General features: G+C 44.5%; 1 protein-coding gene and 2 long non-coding RNA genes across 4 annotated transcripts in view; 2 read left to right on the top strand and 1 right to left on the bottom strand.

The window, feature by feature from the left end:
* Window positions 1–20000, bottom strand: part of LOC139760322 (uncharacterized) — a 350651-nt gene that overhangs the window by 321538 nt on the left and 9113 nt on the right. The window lies entirely within an intron of this gene.
* The window catches only part of Tmtc2 (Transmembrane O-mannosyltransferase targeting cadherins 2), a 323100-nt gene that overhangs the window by 17538 nt on the left and 285562 nt on the right, over window positions 1–20000 (top strand). The window lies entirely within an intron of this gene.
* LOC139760302 (uncharacterized) lies at window positions 11585–13081 on the top strand. Its single transcript, XR_011715308.1, has 2 exons — window positions 11585–11887; window positions 12024–13081. It is a non-coding gene; the product is annotated as an uncharacterized lncRNA (long non-coding RNA).

Here is a 20000-nt window from a genome sequence, read left to right on the forward strand (position 1 = left end):
GGTAATGGTGGACTCCTGCGGTGTGAGAAGTTCTTTGACGAGATTGTATTTCCAATGATACAAAATTTCAAGAAAACATGTTTTGGACAATCACATGTTTACCAAATGGCGTCCTAGCTTCGTCTCTTCGATGTATATCAACTGACTGTTATATTCCTCTCCTGTGTCTCCCCTGATGATGTGATTATTACACGAAAGTGCACTTGGGAACTTTTCGTGTTTCATTTTCCCCGTGGACTCATAGGAATATCTTGATCACGCGCAAAATTGTGATCCTTTCCAATACGTATACATATCAACATATACACAGATACATATATATATATATATATATATATATATATATATATATATATATATATATATATATATATTTATATATCTGTGTATATGGTGATATGTATAGTAAGTATATAGTATACTTAATATATATATATATATATATATATATATATATATATATATATATATATATATATATCGGTGGCGTGTGTCATCAGATACGGATAATAGCGACTTAACCTCCTTCCTGACAAGTCAGGTTCAGTAATCAAAGTGAATTCAGCCAAGCGCATCTTCATTCCAGCGAGCAACATTACCTCCCAAACCGCCTCCAACTTTATGAATTATTCAGTGCGCTTCACACGAGACAGATACATCTGTAACACCTTTTCAGATCGGCGAATTTATCGCTGGTGAAGTCAGATCGGATCGAAGTCAGATCAGAGTGAAGAATTTCCCAATTATTTTGAAGGTAAAGTGTCTCATAATTGACAAGAGGTTGAATCATATGTATCATATTTTTTTTTGTTTTGATTCCCATTAAATCCATATTTGAGTGTCGTCTGTATGATTGTGAGACATGGTACCTCCAGTAAGGACGGTACATGGTACCCCTAGTCTTCCTTAGTACCAGGTACCTCGAGGACCTTGGTACAAGGTACCTCCAATAATGATGGTACAAGGTACCTGTACTAATGATGGTACAAGGTACCTCCAGTAACGCCGGTACAACGTACCTTCAGCAATGCAGGTACAAAATACCTCGAGTAAGGCCGGTACAAGGTACCTTCCTTGATACAGGTACCAGGTATCTCTAGTAAGGCCGGTACAAGGTACCTACAGTAGACAAATGGGCTAAACCTCCTCCATGTTCCCATACCTTGGGATCTTGTTTAGTACAGACATCATCTGCTCACATCAATAGCTCACGTTTCCTTGTCTCCAGTCTTCCTTGAGCCTCTCCTCCTGTATTGTTATATACCTCTACTTCTCTCCGTCTGTCTATCTCTTTCCCTCACATTTTTCCCTTTTCTTCCTCTCTTCTCTAACCCTTCTTCCTCTCTCCTACTCTTCTAAATTTTCTCTCCATCCTCCTCCTCTTCTCTTCCTATTTCCTCTCCCTTCTCTTCTCTTCTATTTCCTCTCCCCTCCTTATCTCCCTTTGTTTCTCCTCCCCTTCCTCAACTCCTCTTCATTCTCCTCCCTTCCTTTTTCCCTTTCCTCACCCCCAACCCCCCTTCCTCATCAGATACAATTAAAACAGCGCAGGACATTTGCAGTCAAGATGGTCTTCTCTTCAGCTTTTACCCACTTCTTCACATCTTATAATTCTTTCCTTTAGTCTTTTCTTCAGCCTTCATCAAATCTTTCCTTTAGCCTTTTCTACAACTCTGTATACAGCCTTTCCTTTAGCCTTACCTTTGGCCTCTATTCAGTCTTTTCCTTTTGCTTTTTCCACGTCCTTGTATACACACACACCTTCCTTTAGCCTCATCACAGGAAATGGAAGACAAAATTCGAACGTAGAGTGAAATGAGAACAACTAAATAACACCATGTCTACTCCCCTCGTTGGGTTCAAGTCTATCCTGCGTCCAACAAAGCAGCAAAAGGACAATAAAAGACAAACAAACAAATTCTCTCTACAAACACCGCCATATAAAAAAATCATAAAAAAAAATCTAGTATGACAGCCAAAAAGTCGAATGTAATTGACAGAGATTTATGAATTACAGCGTGATTGAGCTGTTGTATGTATACAGTCGATGTATGAAGTGATACACACACACACACACACACACACACACACACACACACACACACACATATATATATATATATTGGAAAGGATCACAATTTTGCGCGTGATCAAGATATTCCTATGAGTCCACGGGGAAAATGAAACACGATAAGTTCCCACGTGCACTTTCGTGTAATAATCACACCATCAAGGGAGACACACACACACACACACACACACACATATATATATATATATATATATATATATATATATATGATGACACCATGAATAAATTAGAAACTATCAGCAGGACACTAGTGAGTTTAGAAATATATGAAGAAAATCTTGTAAAAACATCGTAAAAATCCAAAACTCGCCACCCACAAATATATATATATATATATATATATATATATATATATATATATATATATATATATATATACCTACGATACATCTTATACCCATTCATTTTTTTCCCGAGTGAGGCAGGTAGCGTCAGGAACAAACGAACAACGGCCTCATTTGCACACATCCACTCACTACCTGTCGTGTATAATGTACTGAAACCAGGGCCCACCATCCACACTCTCTCCCTCCTCCTCCTCCTCCTCCTCCCTCACACACCACTCCATGCCTCTTTAAGCTGACCACTTAATATGCCCCAGCCTCAGCTCACTCACATTACTTATATATCATCATCATCATCATCATTACTGTCATTGTTTGTAATGATCATTATTGTCATTATCATTAATATCATTATTATACAACCCGCTGGCTCCCCTTTGGAGGTGCTTCCACTCACTCCACGCAGCAGCTGGGACTGATGGACTCCCTGGGAACGAAGGGGGCGGTTCTCGACAGAGACTTGAGCTCCTTTCCGTCCATCAATCGTGAGGACACAGCCTCTTCGATGGCGACTTCTCATTCGCGGTGTCAGCAGCATATCAGCGGCAACCCATAACATAACGCGCATACATACATATATATATATATATATATATATATATATATATATATATATATACCTACCGATGGGAATGAATAAAGGCAGTGTGAATTGTGTGCATGGGTATATATGTGTGTCTGTGTGTGTATATATATGTGTACATTGAGATGTATAGGTATGTATGTTTGCGTGTGTGGACGTGTATGTATATACATGCGTATGTGGGTGGATTGGGCCATTCTTTCGTCTGTTTCCTTGCGCTACCTCGCAAACGCGGGAGACAGCGACAAAGCAAAATAAAAAAAAAATAAAAAATAATATACCTGAAGAGGGTGTTTCAGATTTTTATGATGATGGTCATAATTTAAGACGCTGTCGGCCTTAATATTGATCTTGGCAGTTAATGGGCTTAAAGCTTCAAGTAACCAATCATTTAGACGTATGAACAAGGTCTTTAGGAACTAAGTAAATCTACAAAGAATTAGAATATATATATATATATATATATATATATATATATATATATATATATATATATATATATATATATGCCAATACACGCACATATACATACATATACATACGCAGACACATACACATATACACATGTATATATTCATACTTGCTGCCTTCATTCAATCTCGTCGCTACCCCGCCACACAAGAAATTAATAATAATAATAATAATAATAATAATAATAATAATAAATATAATAATAATAATAATAAGAAGAAGAAACTATAATGATAATAATCAAAATAATTTTTCCAAGACTTTTTTACCGTTTTGCGCAAACAGACGACTCACTATCTGGCGAATAAAAAAAAAAGAAATCCGCGCATGGCTCCTTCCTCAGTTCTCTTCTAGAAAAACGATAATACAGGAGGGGAAGAACTTCCAGGTCTGTGACCGCCGCTCTCTTTAGACGCCGCCGGCAGCGACGCGCAGGCGCAGGGGAGATACGCAGTGGTACACCTTCTCCCGTATCCCGCCATTATGAAAATATAGACAATTTCACATACGCGACCCACTGGAGGGGTGAGGGTGTGGGGAGAGGGAGGGAGTCGTCATCAAAATGAGGGTGACAGATGGAAGGAGTCATTAAGCATATATACAGGTGGGAATGATATGCAAACTGCTCCTTACCGATGGCGTTTACAATGCTTAGGTTAGAATGTTCTTGTACCAGTCTGTAGCAGCTGGGATGGTCTCCATGCGGTTATGGTGTTGATATATATATATATATATATATATATATATATATATATTATCCCTGGGGATAGGGGAGCAAGAATACTTCCCACGTATTCCCTGCGTGTCGTAGAAGGCGACTAAAAGGGGAGGGAGCGGGGGGCTGGAAATCCTCCCCTCTCGTTTTTTTTTTTTTTTTTCCCAAAAGAAGGAACAGAGAATTGGGCCAGGTGAGGGTAGTCCCTCAAAGGCCCAGTCATCTGTTCTTAACGCTACCTCGCTAATGCGGGAAATGGCGAATAGTTTGAAAAAAAAAAAAAAAAAATATATATATATATATCTTTTTTCTTTCACACTATTCGCCATTTCCCGCGTTAGCGAGGTAGCGTTAAGAACAGAGGACTGGGCCTTTGAGGGAATATCCTCACCTGGCCCCCTTCTCTGTTCCTTCTTTTGGAAAATTAAAAAACAAAAAACGAGAGGGGAGGATATTTATATATATATATATATATATATATATATATATATATATATATATATATATATATATATATATATATATATATATATATATATATATAACCAAATAATCGTGTAAGTACGAAGGATCACCATATACAATTTACCAGCAAGAACACAGACACACACACACACACACACACACACACACACACACACACACACACACACACAGCAGACACTGAACAGCGAACAGTTCTTCGAGAACTGTAAGGATAAAGCAACCACAAGACATAACATGAAACTGAGCAAAAAAAAAATCTTGTTTAAGAAAGATATGAAGAACTAATTTTCACAGTACAAGAATGGTGTAGGAATGGAGTAGACTGAGCGAGGATATGGTTGATGCAGACAACGTATGTAAAAATAACATTCAGGAATGGTGTGATAGTTGAGGGTGTTAAATAGATGAGGCCCTACGAGTGTAAGACTCCCTCCCTCCCTGTACAGGATGAGACAGGTCATGACAAATAGGTAATTACACACACACACACACACACACACACACACACACACACACACACACACACACACATAAACAAGGTGCAGACGGCCAAACTAACATACATACAGAGAAACATACTTGAACAAATACACAAATACAAAGACAATGGCTATTGTGAATGGTAATCACACACATACACAGACACACCACACACACACACACACACACACACACACACACACACACACACACACACACACACACACACACATACATCCATACACACGGGTTTGCGCGGTGTAGGAGTTAGCATAGCTGACCATGATTCACGCACGGGGGCCCGAGTTTGAGTCTTGGGCGCAGCAATCAGGCCCACGGTCAACCCAACTGTTCATCTACCCCTCGGGGCTAGCCGATAAATGTACAACTGGTTTAAGCTGGTGTGTGTGTGTGTGTGTGTGTGTGTGTGTGTGTGTGTGTGTTGTGTATGTGTGTGTGTGTGTGTGTGTGTGTGTGTGTGTGTGTGTGTGTGTGTGTGTGTGCACAAAACAAGAGAGACATAGTACATGACAAAGGCCGCGAACTGTCTGCCGGGAAATATCCGAATACCATTCAAATACATGATAAGGAAATATTCAGGGTGACGACGCTCACATCCCACATCAGGCAGAAACTAGAAAATGCTTCTACAGTCTGCTCACCGCACACTGACACGAGCACAAAGAGCTAATAGAGAAGGTCTAGAGCAGGACAATAAAGATGGTACTTTAATCAAGAGACCTGAGTTACGGGGACAAACTCGGGCGCCTTCCAATTCGCTCAGAGGAAGAAAAATCTTGATGATGAAGATACATAATGCAGTTCTCAGACAGATGCAAAGGACAGAAGAACCAAATAACTAAGTTGAGATTAAGCAAAGGACTTCCGAGATCGAATGTGGAGAGATGCTTTAACAGTAGAAGAGTCGTGGACGAATGGAAGAAACGAAATTATACCGAATGTGGACAGGATTACAGACGTAGGTTTCAAAAGTTGCATGATTCCAGAGAACGTCTACGAGACGGGTGTCCCCCACGAGGACAGAACTCCCTACCTCATACAAGACGGGTGGGTAATTACAAGAGAAATTCAAACAATATATGTATATGAACAGGCATGAGGTACGGGAGACAGTGAGAGATGACCACGATGCAAATATTAACTAGCATCAAAGACGTTGTGGAGAATCTCTGTGTGAGTGTGTGTGTGTGTGTGTGAGAGATGGATTTGACATTACTCATCTCAAAATCTCTGAGGACGACAGTATGCGGTGTGAGGAGGGTGTGAGGAAGGATGGTCGAATTAAAGATGATGAGGTATGAGGGATGTGTGATAGTGAGAAAGGTATGCATGTCTTATTGACAATGATGTCAATATAACTTAGCCATGCTTATAGTATTTTTGTGACATTGTAGTTTTGTTTTTATGTCAATGCGTTTTTTTTTTTTTTTTAGAAATGACCTTGTTACAGTATACAAAATATACAAATCCCAAATACAATATTGTGGTCAATAAACGTCCATCTATCTATGAAACAGCTGGAGAGGGTGCGCTAAAATGATGAGCGTTTAACAAGGTATTTATGACAGAAATGGAGAGTACATGTAGAGAGGGGGAATCTAAAGTGGAGGTGGAAGGATGGAGTGAAATTCACTTTGAATTCCTTGGGGCCTGAGCATGCATGAGGGTCCGTGCGCGAATACGGGATAGAGCGAACTTAAGCCAATGTGGTATACAGGGGTGACGAGTTATCAATGGGGAGAACCAGGGTATATGAATATACAAAGGGAAATCACGGAAAGGATCGTGAGGCCTGTTTTTGTAGACACGGGAGCACTGGTGTCAGCGCATTATACATAACAGCTTGAGAGTGGATGTGAGTAGATGAGGCCATACTTCGTTTGTGCCTGGCGCTACCTCGCTACGTTGGATATGGTAAACACCAGGTTACCTATTTTCCAGGGGCTTCTGCAGCTCCAAGGCTGCGTTACGCTTAGTAGGAAGAACGGGAAGGACGTGTGTGAAGCAAGACGTTCTTTGGCGAGACTTTACCCTGTCGTAAACTGACGAAGACGCAGCCTCGCCGTGTAATCTCTCTCTCTCTCTCTCTCTCTCTCTCTCTCTCTCTATATATATATATATATATATATATATATATATATATATATATATATATATATATATCATTACTCTCGGTATTCCCTTCCTTTCGTTTCCTTTCTTTTCTCTCTTCCCTAATGCACAGTTTCGTGTCTAGCCGTTCCATCGCAGCAGACGTCGATGGAGCGACTTTCTCCTCCCACCTTATCAACAGTGGTGTTCCTCATGGTTCGGTCCGATCATCTATACTCTTTCGCCTCTCAATAAATGATGATCTCTCTCCTCCTTCTAACCCTATTCACTCTTATGCTGATGATTCCACTTTACATACATCAACTCCCTTTCTCTCCCTTTCCTCCTTGCAATACCCGTTCTCTTTCTCGTACTGAACATATTTCCTCTCAAAGTTCAGACCTATGCAGCATCTCAAAACTGGGAGGTAGCGACGTACTTAAATTCGAAGGTGCTAAAAGACAATTTCTCCCGTATCTTTATCTAATAATTCATTCCTCTCTGCTCAGTGTCAAAGCTACACAGTTCAACCCAGTAATAACAAGAACATCTTGGGAGTGTTGAAAAGCTGGGAGTGTTGAAAAGCTGGGGGTGTTGAAAAGCTGGGAGTGTTGAAAAGCTGGGAGTGTTGAAAAGCTGGGGGTGTTGAAGAGATGGGAGTGTTGAAAAGATGGGAGTGTTGAAAAGCTGGGAGTGTTGAAAAGCTGGGGGTGTTGAAGAAATGGGAGTGTTGAAAAGCTGGGAGTGTTGAAAAGCTGGGATGTTGAAAAGCTGTGGGTGTTGAAAAGGTGGGAGTGTTGAAAAGCTGGAAGTATTGAAAAGCTGGGGGTGTTAAAAAACTGGGAGTGTTGAAAAACTGGGAGTGTTGAAAAACTGGGGTGTTGTGTAAATACCGTTTTAATTCCTAGTGAGTGGCTGTGTCATATGTACAATGGTTTCATGCGTCCTGGTATATAGCACTGCTCACACATCTTCCTCAATCTCGTCATCAACCAAAGTGGAATCGAAAAACCCTCCGTCTCATTAATTCTCCTGTGCATCACCTCTCTTCAACTGTAGTAGGGAGAGTGGAGGTTGTAGTACAGAGAATGGAGGGTGTTGTAGAGAGGTGGGAGGGTGTAGCAGTGAGAGTGGAGGGAGTGGAGGGTGCAGCAGGTGTAGCAGTGAGATTGGAGGGGGTAGTAGGTGTAGCAGTGAGAGTAAAGGGTATAGTAGAGAGATGGGAGGGTGTAGTAGTGACAGGTGAGGGTGTAGTAGGTGCATCAGTGAGAGTGGAGGGTGTAGTAGGTGTAGCAGTGAGAGAGGAGGGTGTAGTAAGTGTAGCAGTGAGAGGAGAGGGTGTAGTATGTGCATCAGTGAAAGTGGAGTGTGTAGTAGTAGGTTGTAGTAGTGAGAGTGGAGGAGGGGAGGGAGTGAAGGCAGGGAAGAGATGAGAGAGAGAGAGAGAGAGAGAGAGAGAGAGAGAGAGAGAGAGAGAGAGAGAGAGAGAGAGAGAGAGAGAGAGAGAGAGCCTGAGGTCTGGCTAGGGTCTGGGTAACCACGGCCTGTCTGTGCACGGGTCGGGCTGACGGACAAGCGGGCCACGTTATTATTCTGCCACGGCGAAAGCGGAAATAGACAGGCCAGAACGCAGAAGGGGTTGGCCGGAGAAGGGACGACGGAGGGAGGGAAGGAGGGAGGGAGGGACGGAAGATAGCGAGAGGGAGGGAAGGAGGGAGGGCGGGCGTCGTGGACAGTCGTGGAGGGTTAAAGGGGTAAGAGAGAGAGAGAGAGAGAGAGAGAGAGAGAGAGAGAGAGAGAGAGAGAGAGAGAGAGAGAGAGAGAGAGAGAGAGGATAACGGAAGAATATGAAGATAAATGGACTATAAAGAGATGAAGAAGAAGAAGAAGAAGAAGAAGAAGAAGAAGAAGAAGAAGAAGAAGGAGAAGAAGAAGAAGAAGAAGAAAGAAAGAAAGAAAGAAAGAAAGAAAGAAAGAAAGAAAGAAAGAAAGAATAAAAGAAAGAATGAAAAAAGAGAGGAGACGAAACATGAAAGAAAATAACAGATACAGAAAAGAAAAGATTAAGGTATAAATAAAAATCACCCAACCACCCAACAGAAGAACACTGTTCATTTGCCAGAACGCAAGAACACCGGCTATCAAAAGTGAACGCAGCCATCCCCGTTGGCCATCTTGAACGACACACGAAAGCGTTCACTCATCGCCTCGTTGAACACCCGGGGTCAGAACGGCGAAACCCGACGCCAAGCGAAGGGTCACACCCACCCCCTTCCTCCTCCTCACATCCCGAACCCACACCAGAACTCTGCTGCATGATGTGTCACACAGCCCTAGTGGCACCGGGGGAAAAGTAGAGCATGAGACATAGAGCCTTGACGGCACAGTAGAACAAGACGTTAGATAAGAGACAGAGCCCTGAAGAACAGGACAGCAGATAAGACACAGAGCCCTGAAGAACAGGACAGCAGATAAGACACAGAGCCCTGAAGAACAGGACAGTAAGTAAGGCACAGAGCCCTGAAGAACAGGACAGGAGATAAGACACAGAGCCCTGAAGAACAGGACAGTAAGTAAGGCACAGAGCTCTGAAGAACGTGACGTTAGAGTAGACATAGAGCCCAGAAGAACAGGACATTAGATAAGAGACAGAGCCCTGAAGAACAGGACAGTAAGTAAGGCACAGAGCCCTGAAGAACAGGACGTTAGATAAGACACAGAGCCCAGAAGAACAGGACATCAGATAAGAGACAGAGCCCTGAAGAACAGGACAGTAAGTAAGGCACAGAGCCCTGAAGAACAGAACGTTAGATAAGACACAGAGCCCAGAAGAACAGGACATCAGATAAGAGACACAGCCCTGAAGAACAAGATGCAAGATAAGACACAGAGCCCTGAAGAACAAGACCTTAGATAAGACACAGAGCCCAGGAGAACAGGACAGTAGATAAGACAAAGAGCTCTGATGGCACAGTAGATAAGGACATTAGATAAGACACAGAGCCTTGATGGTCCAATGAGACAGAGAATCAGAGATAAGGCATAGAGGCCCTAATAGTACAAAAGAATACAAGCACTAGATAAGGCACAGAGCAATCACAGTACAATGAAAATAAAAGATAAGATAAAGACATAACAGAACCCTGACGACGCCACGATAGATAAGGGCCTTAGATAAAGACACGGACCATGACAAAGAAGTATGTGACCAGCCACAGAGAACAACGAACTGGAGATGCCACACAGACACAAGGGAACAGACGGTGATCAGGAAAGACACAGGTCACAGAAGGCAATGTGGAGGAGACCAGCCAACAAAGAGTCACTCCACAGCACCAGAGAGGGTCAAGCCAGATATCTTTCTCTCTCTCTCTCTCTCTCTCTCTCTCTCTCTCTCTCTCTCTCTCTCTCTCTCTCTCTCTCTCTCTCATCTGAACACACACACACACAGACACACACACAGACACACACACAGACACACACACACACACACACACACACACACACACATACACACACACACACACGATCCATCACATTTCAACGCCACCATTTCCAAAGAGATGATAGTATCCCTCTTCCCTCCCTCCCTTCCTCCTTCCCTCCCTCCTTCCCTTCTTCTCTTCCCTCTCTCTCTTTCCATCACCTTAAGGAGACGTGATGGAGAGCTCTCTCTCTCCCTCCTCCACCCACCCTCCTCTCTGGACCAGGTTTGTAGCACAGGGAAGCAGGTGTAGCAGTGTGAGGGAGGCTGTTCTCGCCGGCCGTGGCACACACGTCGCCTCCCTCCAGAGGCCCATGATGGCTTAAACTGTGGTGGGAAAATGTGTCTTCCTTTCTCCCCGGGCATGGCATTGTCTACACCCCAAGAAGGGATAAAGGTGCATAGCAACGCCGCATACAGAGGATTTCCATCTTTATCATAAAAGTAAAAGAAGATATCTCTATATCTCTATAAAGCACAGAACTATGTTACGTACTCGTGAAAACCGTCTTTAAAACACGTCTATGTTTCTATTATATATATATATATATATATATTATATTATATATATATATATATCATTACTCTCGGTATTCCCCTTCCTTTCGTTTCCTTTCTTTTCTCTCTTCCCTAATGCACAGTTTCGTGTCTAGCCGTTCCATCGCAGCAGACGTCGATGGAGCGATTTTCTCCTCCCACCTTATCAACAGTGGTGTTCCTCATGGTTCGGTCGATCATCTATACTCTTTCGCCTCTCAATAAATGATGATCTCTCTCCTCCTTCATAACCCTATTCACTCTTATGCGATGATTCCACTTTACATACATCAACTCCCTTTCTCTCCCTTTCCTCCTGCAATACCCGTTCTCTTTCTCGTACTGAACATATTTCCTCTCAAAGTTCAGACCTATGCAGCATCTCAAAACTGGGAGGTAGCGACGTACTTAAATTCGAAGGTGCTAAAAGACAATTTCTCCCGTATCTTTATCTAATAATTCATTCCTCTCAAAGCTACACAGTTCAACCAAGTAATAACAAGAACATCTTGGAAGTGTTGAAAAGCTGGGAGTGTTGAAAAGCTGGGGGTGTTGAAAAGCTGGGAGTGTTGAAAAGCTGGGAGTGTTGAAAAGCTGGGGGTGTTGAAGAGATGGGAGCGTTGAAAAGATGGGAGTGTTGAAAAGCTGGGATGTTGAAAAGCTGTGGGTGTTGAAGAGATGGGAGTGTTGAAAAGATGGGAGTGTTGAAAAGCTGGGAGTGTTGAAAAGCTGTGGGTGTTGAAAAGGTGGGAGTGTTGAAAAGCTGGGAGTGTTGAAAAGCTGGGGGTGTTAAAAAACTGGGAGTGTTGAAAAACTGGGGTGTTGTGTAAATACCGTTATTAATTCCTTGTGAGCGGCTGTGTCATATGTACAATGGTTTCATGCGTCCTGGTATACAGCACTGCTCACACATCTTCGTCAATCTCTTCATCAACCAAAGTGGAATCGAAAACCCTCCGTCTCATTAATCCTCCTGTGCATCACCTCTCTTCAACTGTAGTAGGGAGAGTGGAGGTTGTAGTACAGAGAATGGAGGGTATTGTAGAGAGATGGGAGGGTGTAGCAGTGAGAGTGGAGGGAGTGGAGGGTGCAGCAGGTGTAGCAGTGAGATTGGAGGGGGTAGTAGGTGTAGCAGTGAGAATAAAGGGTACAGTAGAGAGATGGGAGGGTGTAGTAGTGACAGGTGAGGGTGTAGTAGGTGCATCAGTGAGAGTGGAGGGTGTAGTAGGTGTAGCAGTGAGAGAGGAGGGTGTAGTAAGTGTAGCAGTGAGAGGAGAGGGTGTAGTATGTGCATCAGTGAAAGTGGAGTGTGTAGTAGTAGGTTGTAGTAGTGAGAGTGGAGGAGGGGAGGGAGTGAAGGCAGGGAAGAGATGAGAGACAGAGAGAGAGAGAGAGAGAGAGAGAGAGAGAGAGAGAGAGAGAGAGAGAGAGAGAGAGAGAGAGAGAGAGCCTGAGGTCTGGCTAGGGTCTGGGTAACCACGGCCTGTCTGTGCACGGGTCGGGCTGACGGACAAGCGGGCCACGTTATTATTCTGCCACGGCGAAAGCGGAAATAGACAGGCCAGAACGCAGAAGGGGTTGGCCGGAGAAGGGACGACGGAGGGAGGGAAGGAGGGAGGGAGGGACGGAAGATAGCGAGAGGGAGGGAAGGAGGGAGGGCGGGCGTCGTGGACAGTCGTGGAGGGTTAAAGGGGTAAGAGAGAGAGAGAGAGAGAGAGAGAGAGAGAGAGAGAGAGAGAGAGAGAGAGAGAGAGAGAGAGAGAGAGAGAGAGGATAACGGAAGAATATGAAGATAAATGGACTATAAAGAGATGAAGAAGAAGAAGAAGAAGAAGAAGAAGAAGAAGAAGAAGAAGAAGAAGAAAGAAAGAAAGAAAGAAAGAAAGAAAGAAAGAAAGAAAGAAAGAAAGAAAGAAAGAAAGAAAGAATAAAAGAAAGAATGAAAAAAGAGAGGAGACGAAACATGAAAGAGAATAAATGATACAGAAAAGAAATGATTAAGGTATAAATAAAAACCACCCAACCACCCAACAGAAGAACACTGTTCATTTGCCAGAACGCAAGAACACCGGCTATCAAAAGTGAACGCAGCCATCCCCGTTGGCCATCTTGAACGACACACGAAAGCGTTCACTCATCGCCTCGTTGAACACCCGGGGTCAGAACGGCGAAACCCGACGTCAAGCGAAGGGTCACACCCACCCCCTTCCTCCTCCTCACATCCCGAACCCACACCAGAACTCTGCTGCATGATGTGTCACACAGCCCTAGTGGCACCGGGGGAAAAGTAGAGCATGAGACATAGAGCCTTGACGGCACAGTAGAACAAGACGTTAGATAAGAGACAGAGCCCTGAAGAACAGGAGAGTAGATAAGACACAGAGCCCTGAAGAACAGGACAGTAAGTAAGGCACAGAGCCCTGAAGAACAGGATAGTAAGTAAGGCACAGAGCCCTGAAGAACAGGACAGGAGATAAGACACAGAGCCCTGAAGAACAGGACAGTAAGTAAGGCACAGAGCTCTGAAGAACGTGACGTTAGAGAAGACATAGAGCCCAGAAGAACAGGACATTAGATAAGAGACAGAGCCCTGAAGAACAGGACAGTAAGTAAGGCACAGAGCCCTGAAGAACAGGACGTTAGATAAGACACAGAGCCCAGAAGAACAGGACATCAGATAAGAAACAGACCCCTGAAGAACAAGATGCAAGATAAGACACAGAGCCCTGAAGAACAAGACGTTAGATAAGACACAGAGCCCAGGAGAACAGGACAGTAGATAAGACAAAGAGCTCTGATGGCACAGTAGATAAGGACATTAGATAAGACACAGAGCCTTGATGGTCCAATAAGACAGAGAATCAGAGATAAGGCATAGAGGCCCTAATAGTACAAAAGAATACAGCACTAGATAAGGCACAGAGCAATCACAGTACAATGAAAATAAAAGATAAGATAAAGACATAATACAGAACCCTGACGACGCCACGATAGATAAGGGCCTTAGATAAAGACACGGACCATGACAAAGAAGTATGAGACCAGCCACAGAGAACAACGAACTGGAGATGCCACACAGACATCAAGGGAACAGACGGTGATCAGGAAAGACACAGGTCACAGAAGGCAATGTGGAGGAGACCAGCCAACAAAGAGTCACTCCACAGCACCAGAGAGGGTCAAGCCAGATATCTCTCTCTCTCTCTCTCTCTCTCTCTCTCTCTCTCTCTCTCTCTCTCTCTCTCTCTCTCTCTCTCTCTCTCATCTGAACACACACACACACACACACACACACACACACACACACACACACAGACACACACACACACACACACACACACACACACACACATACACACACACACACACGATCCATCACATTTCAACGCCACCATTTCCAAAGAGATGATAGTATCCCTCCTTCCCTCCCTCCCTTCCTCCTTCCCTCCCTCCTTCCCTTCTTCTCTTCCCTCTCTCTCTTTCCATCACCTTAAGGAGACGTGATGGAGAGCTCTCTCTCTCCCTCCTCCACCCACCCTCCTCTCTGGACCAGGTTTGTAGCACAGGGAAGCAGGTGTAGCAGTGTGAGGGAGGCTGTTCTCGCCGGCCGTGGCACACACGTCGCCTCCCTCCAGAGGCCCATGATGGCTTAAACTGTGGTGGGAAAATGTGTCTTCCTTTCTCCCCGGGCATGGCATTGTCTACACCCCAAGAAGGGATAAAGGTGCATAGCAACGCCGCATACAGAGGATTTCCATCTTTATCATAAAAGTAAAAGAAGATATCTCTATATCTCTATAAAGCACAGAACTATGTTACGTACTCGGTGAAAACCGTCTTTAAACACGTCTATGTTTCTATATATATATATATATATATGTAGACAACCGTTCTATATAAGATAATATGATATAGAATACTATATAAGATACTATGATACAGAATCCTTAGATGCAGAATCTATCATTAGAACACTTAATTGCAATCAGAGAGCGTGTGTGTGTGTGTGTGTGTGTGTGTGTGTGTGTGTGTGTGTGTGTGTGTGTGTGTGTGTGTTCGTGTGCGTGTGTGCGTGTCTGTCCTTCGCGGGTAACAATTACCACGAGTGAGCGACTCCCTGATAGCCTTGGCTACCAGGAGATGGGAATACAAGGGTTCGCATCCCACAACAAGTCCCACGAAGTTCTTCTTCATCCCAGCGATGTTTGGGGATATCTCAGGTAAATACTGGGCTGAGGTTTATATAAATATATATATATATATATATATATATATATATATATATATATATATATATATATATATATATCATCTATGGTATATAATATGTCATATACGAGAAATGGACTTGTATAGTCAAAGGAGTCCACTGTCTATCTTTCCTATCTTCTTCACCACTATCATCCATCTGCATCCACACACTACCCTGTCATCCACCCTCATCCACTTACCACCATAATGATCATCCTCTTCAGTCCTCTAAACCTTTCAGCATCCACCTCGTCATCCACCAGCATAACCATCAACACCACATCCCACCATCCATCTAGTCATCCACCACCTTATCATCCATCCATCACCCTACCATCCACAGCCATCCACCCCATCATTCACTCAGCACCCCACCAACCACCTACTATCCACTAACCACTCCACAATCCACCCGCTACCCTGACATCCACCCACCGTGCACTTATATCACTCTGTCATCATCCACGCACCATCCATCTATCACCCTACCATCCACCTACCACCCCACCATCCACCAACCACCCACCTATCGTCCCACCGTCCACTTACCACCCACCTACCACCCTGTCATCAAACCACCACCCAACCATCCACTCACCACTCCAACATCCACCCACTATCCTACCATCCACCCACCACTCTATCATCATCCCTCCACCCAACCATCCACCTATCACCTCTCCATCCACCCACCATCACCCATAATCAACCCCCCCCTCCCCACCTTCCCCCGGGGTCCCGCCATGACCAGGGCCTCCTCTCAACCCTTTAATCAGCCCCATACCTCCCCTCCCCACCTCCTCTCCCCACCTCCCCTCCCCACCTCCTCTCCCCACCTCCTCTCCCCACCTCCCCTCCCCACCTCTCCCCACCTCCCCTCCCCACCTCTCCCCACCTCCCCCTCTACCGCCACCACCACCACCACCACACTACCACCTCAATCCTTCACCACCCACGCATCACCCACACCAACCCCAAACCCCACCACACCAACTCCTCCATCGATCCAAACCCATCGCCATCATCATCTCCTCCTCCAACACCATCGCCACCATCACCATCCTTCCTCTCCATCACCGCGCCATCTTTCTTCACCTCTCCCCCCCACCCGCCACCTATCACCACTACACCGACCCCTTCATCATCTTTCTCCCACACCCTTGCCACCACCAGCGTCAATAGTCTGTCACCACCAGCTACTTCCCTCCAACACTTCTCTCCACTTTTCGCCACCACTGTCCGTTACCACGCTCCCCGGCGCTGTACCTCCAACACCATAATCTCCACCAATTATCTCTCCTTCACCGCAACCGCCATTCTCTCCACCATTTACCTCTCCTTCACTACCATCCTCTCCATCAATTTTCTATCCTTTGCCTCCAAAACCTCCCTCTCCACCTCTTCTTTTCTTGATACCCACACCATCACTATCACCACTACCACCACTACCACCACCACCACCACCTTCACCATCATCACCAGCACCATCATCCCCTTCACCAACACCAACATAATTACTCTCTCCCTTCACCGCCACCACCACCATTACCCCTCACCAACATTCACCATCCCCTACAACTACTACTACCACCATCACCACCACCACCACCACCATCATCTCCACCACAAACCCCCAGCCACCCCACGATCTACCATGTCGTGTCTATTTCCAATATTTCCTTAACCTTAGTTCAGTCTGCCCTCCCCTTACACCCCATTCATAACCTCCCCTTGCACCCCATTCATAACCTCCCCTTCCACTTTACCTTCCTTCCTCCTGCCCCCTACATCCTCCCCCCATACTTAGCACCCTCCCTCCCTCCTTCCCTCCCTCACTCGCCAACGCCACCTACCGTGGCCAGTCTTAGAGAGGGCTGGACTGGCCCGGGCCAGCCCAACGAGGCAGGCAACTCACTCCCCGCCCGTCCAGGGCGTTCTATGTCCACTGCTGCACAGCTCTGGCCCGAGTCAGTGGAGTGGGACTCCAATTTTTTGCGGTGGACCTCGGAAAGGGTGTAGCGTGGTAGCCCGCCTGGACATAGGTGAGATGGAGGACACGCTCGCATGCCCAGATAACTGTGAGCAAGGCACGGGTCAAGGCAGGAGGAGGAGGAGGAGGAGGCGGGCTATCTGGACACGGGTAATAAGCGAGGTTGTGGACACAAGCGGCCGAGGCCGCCGTGCGTGCGCCCTCTGTGTCTATCCAACGGCAGAGGACGAAGGCCCGTTTCTCAAAGACATCCTCTAGCCTTCCGTCCCCTAGCCCTATAACCTGAGGGGGCGCACCCCTAGATCCTTTATAGCAACCCCCTCCTCCCACCTCTGTAACTACGACACACTCTCACCTCTCCTCCCGACGCGGTACAGTCACCCCTCTCCACAACCCGGTTGTAGATCCCGGGAGAAACTCATCCTCCCCTTCACCCCCATGCCTTGGGTTCCTTGTTGTGGTTCTGTAACCCCCCGTCTCCAGCGTGGTACTGTGCTACTGTAATACAGCTCCGTAAAGTAGCCCCGTACCAAGTCTTCTTCCCCGGCCCCGTAACACAGTCTCTTTCCCCCATGCCCCGTACTGTTGTTACACTCTCCCCGGCCCCATACCACAGTCTCCCTCCCCTAACCCCTTATACCGTCACCAAATGTACCTAAACCTCATAGCTTAATCTGATATTCCAATCCTAATCTAAATTCTTTTCTCCATTTTGAAGTTATTCTAATATTGAGCATCGACACGACGTCGTCACAGACGCTCTCCTCAACACAATCATCGCATGTCTTTCAGATGTGAACATTTGAACTGGACGACATGCAGTGAGGGTGCCTATATTTTTCTGAACACTTACTAAACACGGTGTCTAGGGAGGGAGGGATATCCTATAGTCGTACAACCTAAGATGATGGAAACAAAAAAGACCATAAGAGAAAAAAGCATATATAATAACTTAGATTTCATTATATAAAAGATTAGTTTTACATCCTTATATGTATATAAACGTGAAGCTTATAAAGGTGGAGAGGTTATAGGAAGAGAATTCGACACTATCGCTCGTCGAGAGAGAGAAAAAAAAGAGGATCGTAACATAACGGTCAATCCTCATGTGACTGATCTCCACACACAAACCATAGGAAGCAGCAGACAGTAGCGTATATATCACGCTTCCTGGTCTTAGTCTGGCAGGGACACGGGGAGAACGACACACGAGAACAGCGGCCGAAATGATAATGATACCAATAATGATGATTAATGTCATCACAATAATTGTGATTAATAAGATCATTAGATCAACAAACTAAAATCAATAACGATAAAAATAATAATAATAATAATAATAATAATAATAATAATAATAATAATAATAATAATAATAATGATAATACACTGAAGTTAATCCTGAGTGATAATATATATATATATATATATATATAGTATATATATATATATATATATATATATATATATATATATATATATATATATAGCAGTAAGACATGGTACATATATACAAGGTTAAGAGACAGGGGAACACCAGTGTAAAACTCTCTCCCTGTAACGCACAAATAGCAATCACAAACAGTAAATAGGATACACGCTAAAGGGATCCCTAAATTGGCTTTCTAAAGACACTAACATCAAAAGAAAATGTAGAGTAAAATTGTCACTGGCATCACCTTCCCAATCAACCGATACACAACACAAACTTACCTTACGAAATTCTAAAAGATCAAATACCGTATTTTGGGAAGGATACACACTGGAGTCACACAATACACCCAAAACATTTCAGTAAAGGTATTTACTAATGTCAAAGATCTTCAGTACGTAACTCACCATCAAACGCCCAATAAATATTCATAAAATATGCAAATAAGAAACACCATAACCTGTAGAGGATAACATGAAACAGCCAATCGACCAAATGTGAGATACGAGATTCGGAAAATCCAAAGCGCTTCACCCCATCGGAGATCAAACACGCCATACATACGTTCAAATCCAAAGCGCTTCACCCCATCGGAGATCAAACACGCCATACATACGTTCAAATCCAAAGCGCTTCACCCCATCGGAGATCAAACACGCCATACATACGTTCAAATCCAAAGCGCTTCACCACATCGCAGATCAAACACGCCATACATACGTTCAAATCCAAAGCGCTTCACCCCATCGCAGATCAAACACGCAATACATACGTTCAAATCGTCGCTCATATAGATTTGGCGAGCGACTATCGCGTAATATTCGGTCTCGCACAATGTTGCAGAAAAAAAAAGAAAAAGAAAAATAGAATCGCCGAGTTGAAAATATTCGATACAGTGGCAAATCACAGGCGTAACCTCCTACGACGAGGAGGCCCGTCTACCGTTCCTGTAGGGGTGGATGGGTGGGTGGATGGGTGGGTGGATGGATGGATGGGTGGGTGGATAGACGGGTGGGTGGATGG

The sequence above is a fragment of the Panulirus ornatus genome, chromosome 3, assembly GCF_036320965.1.
Source record: "Panulirus ornatus isolate Po-2019 chromosome 3, ASM3632096v1, whole genome shotgun sequence".
Lineage (NCBI taxonomy): Eukaryota > Metazoa > Arthropoda > Malacostraca > Decapoda > Palinuridae > Panulirus > Panulirus ornatus.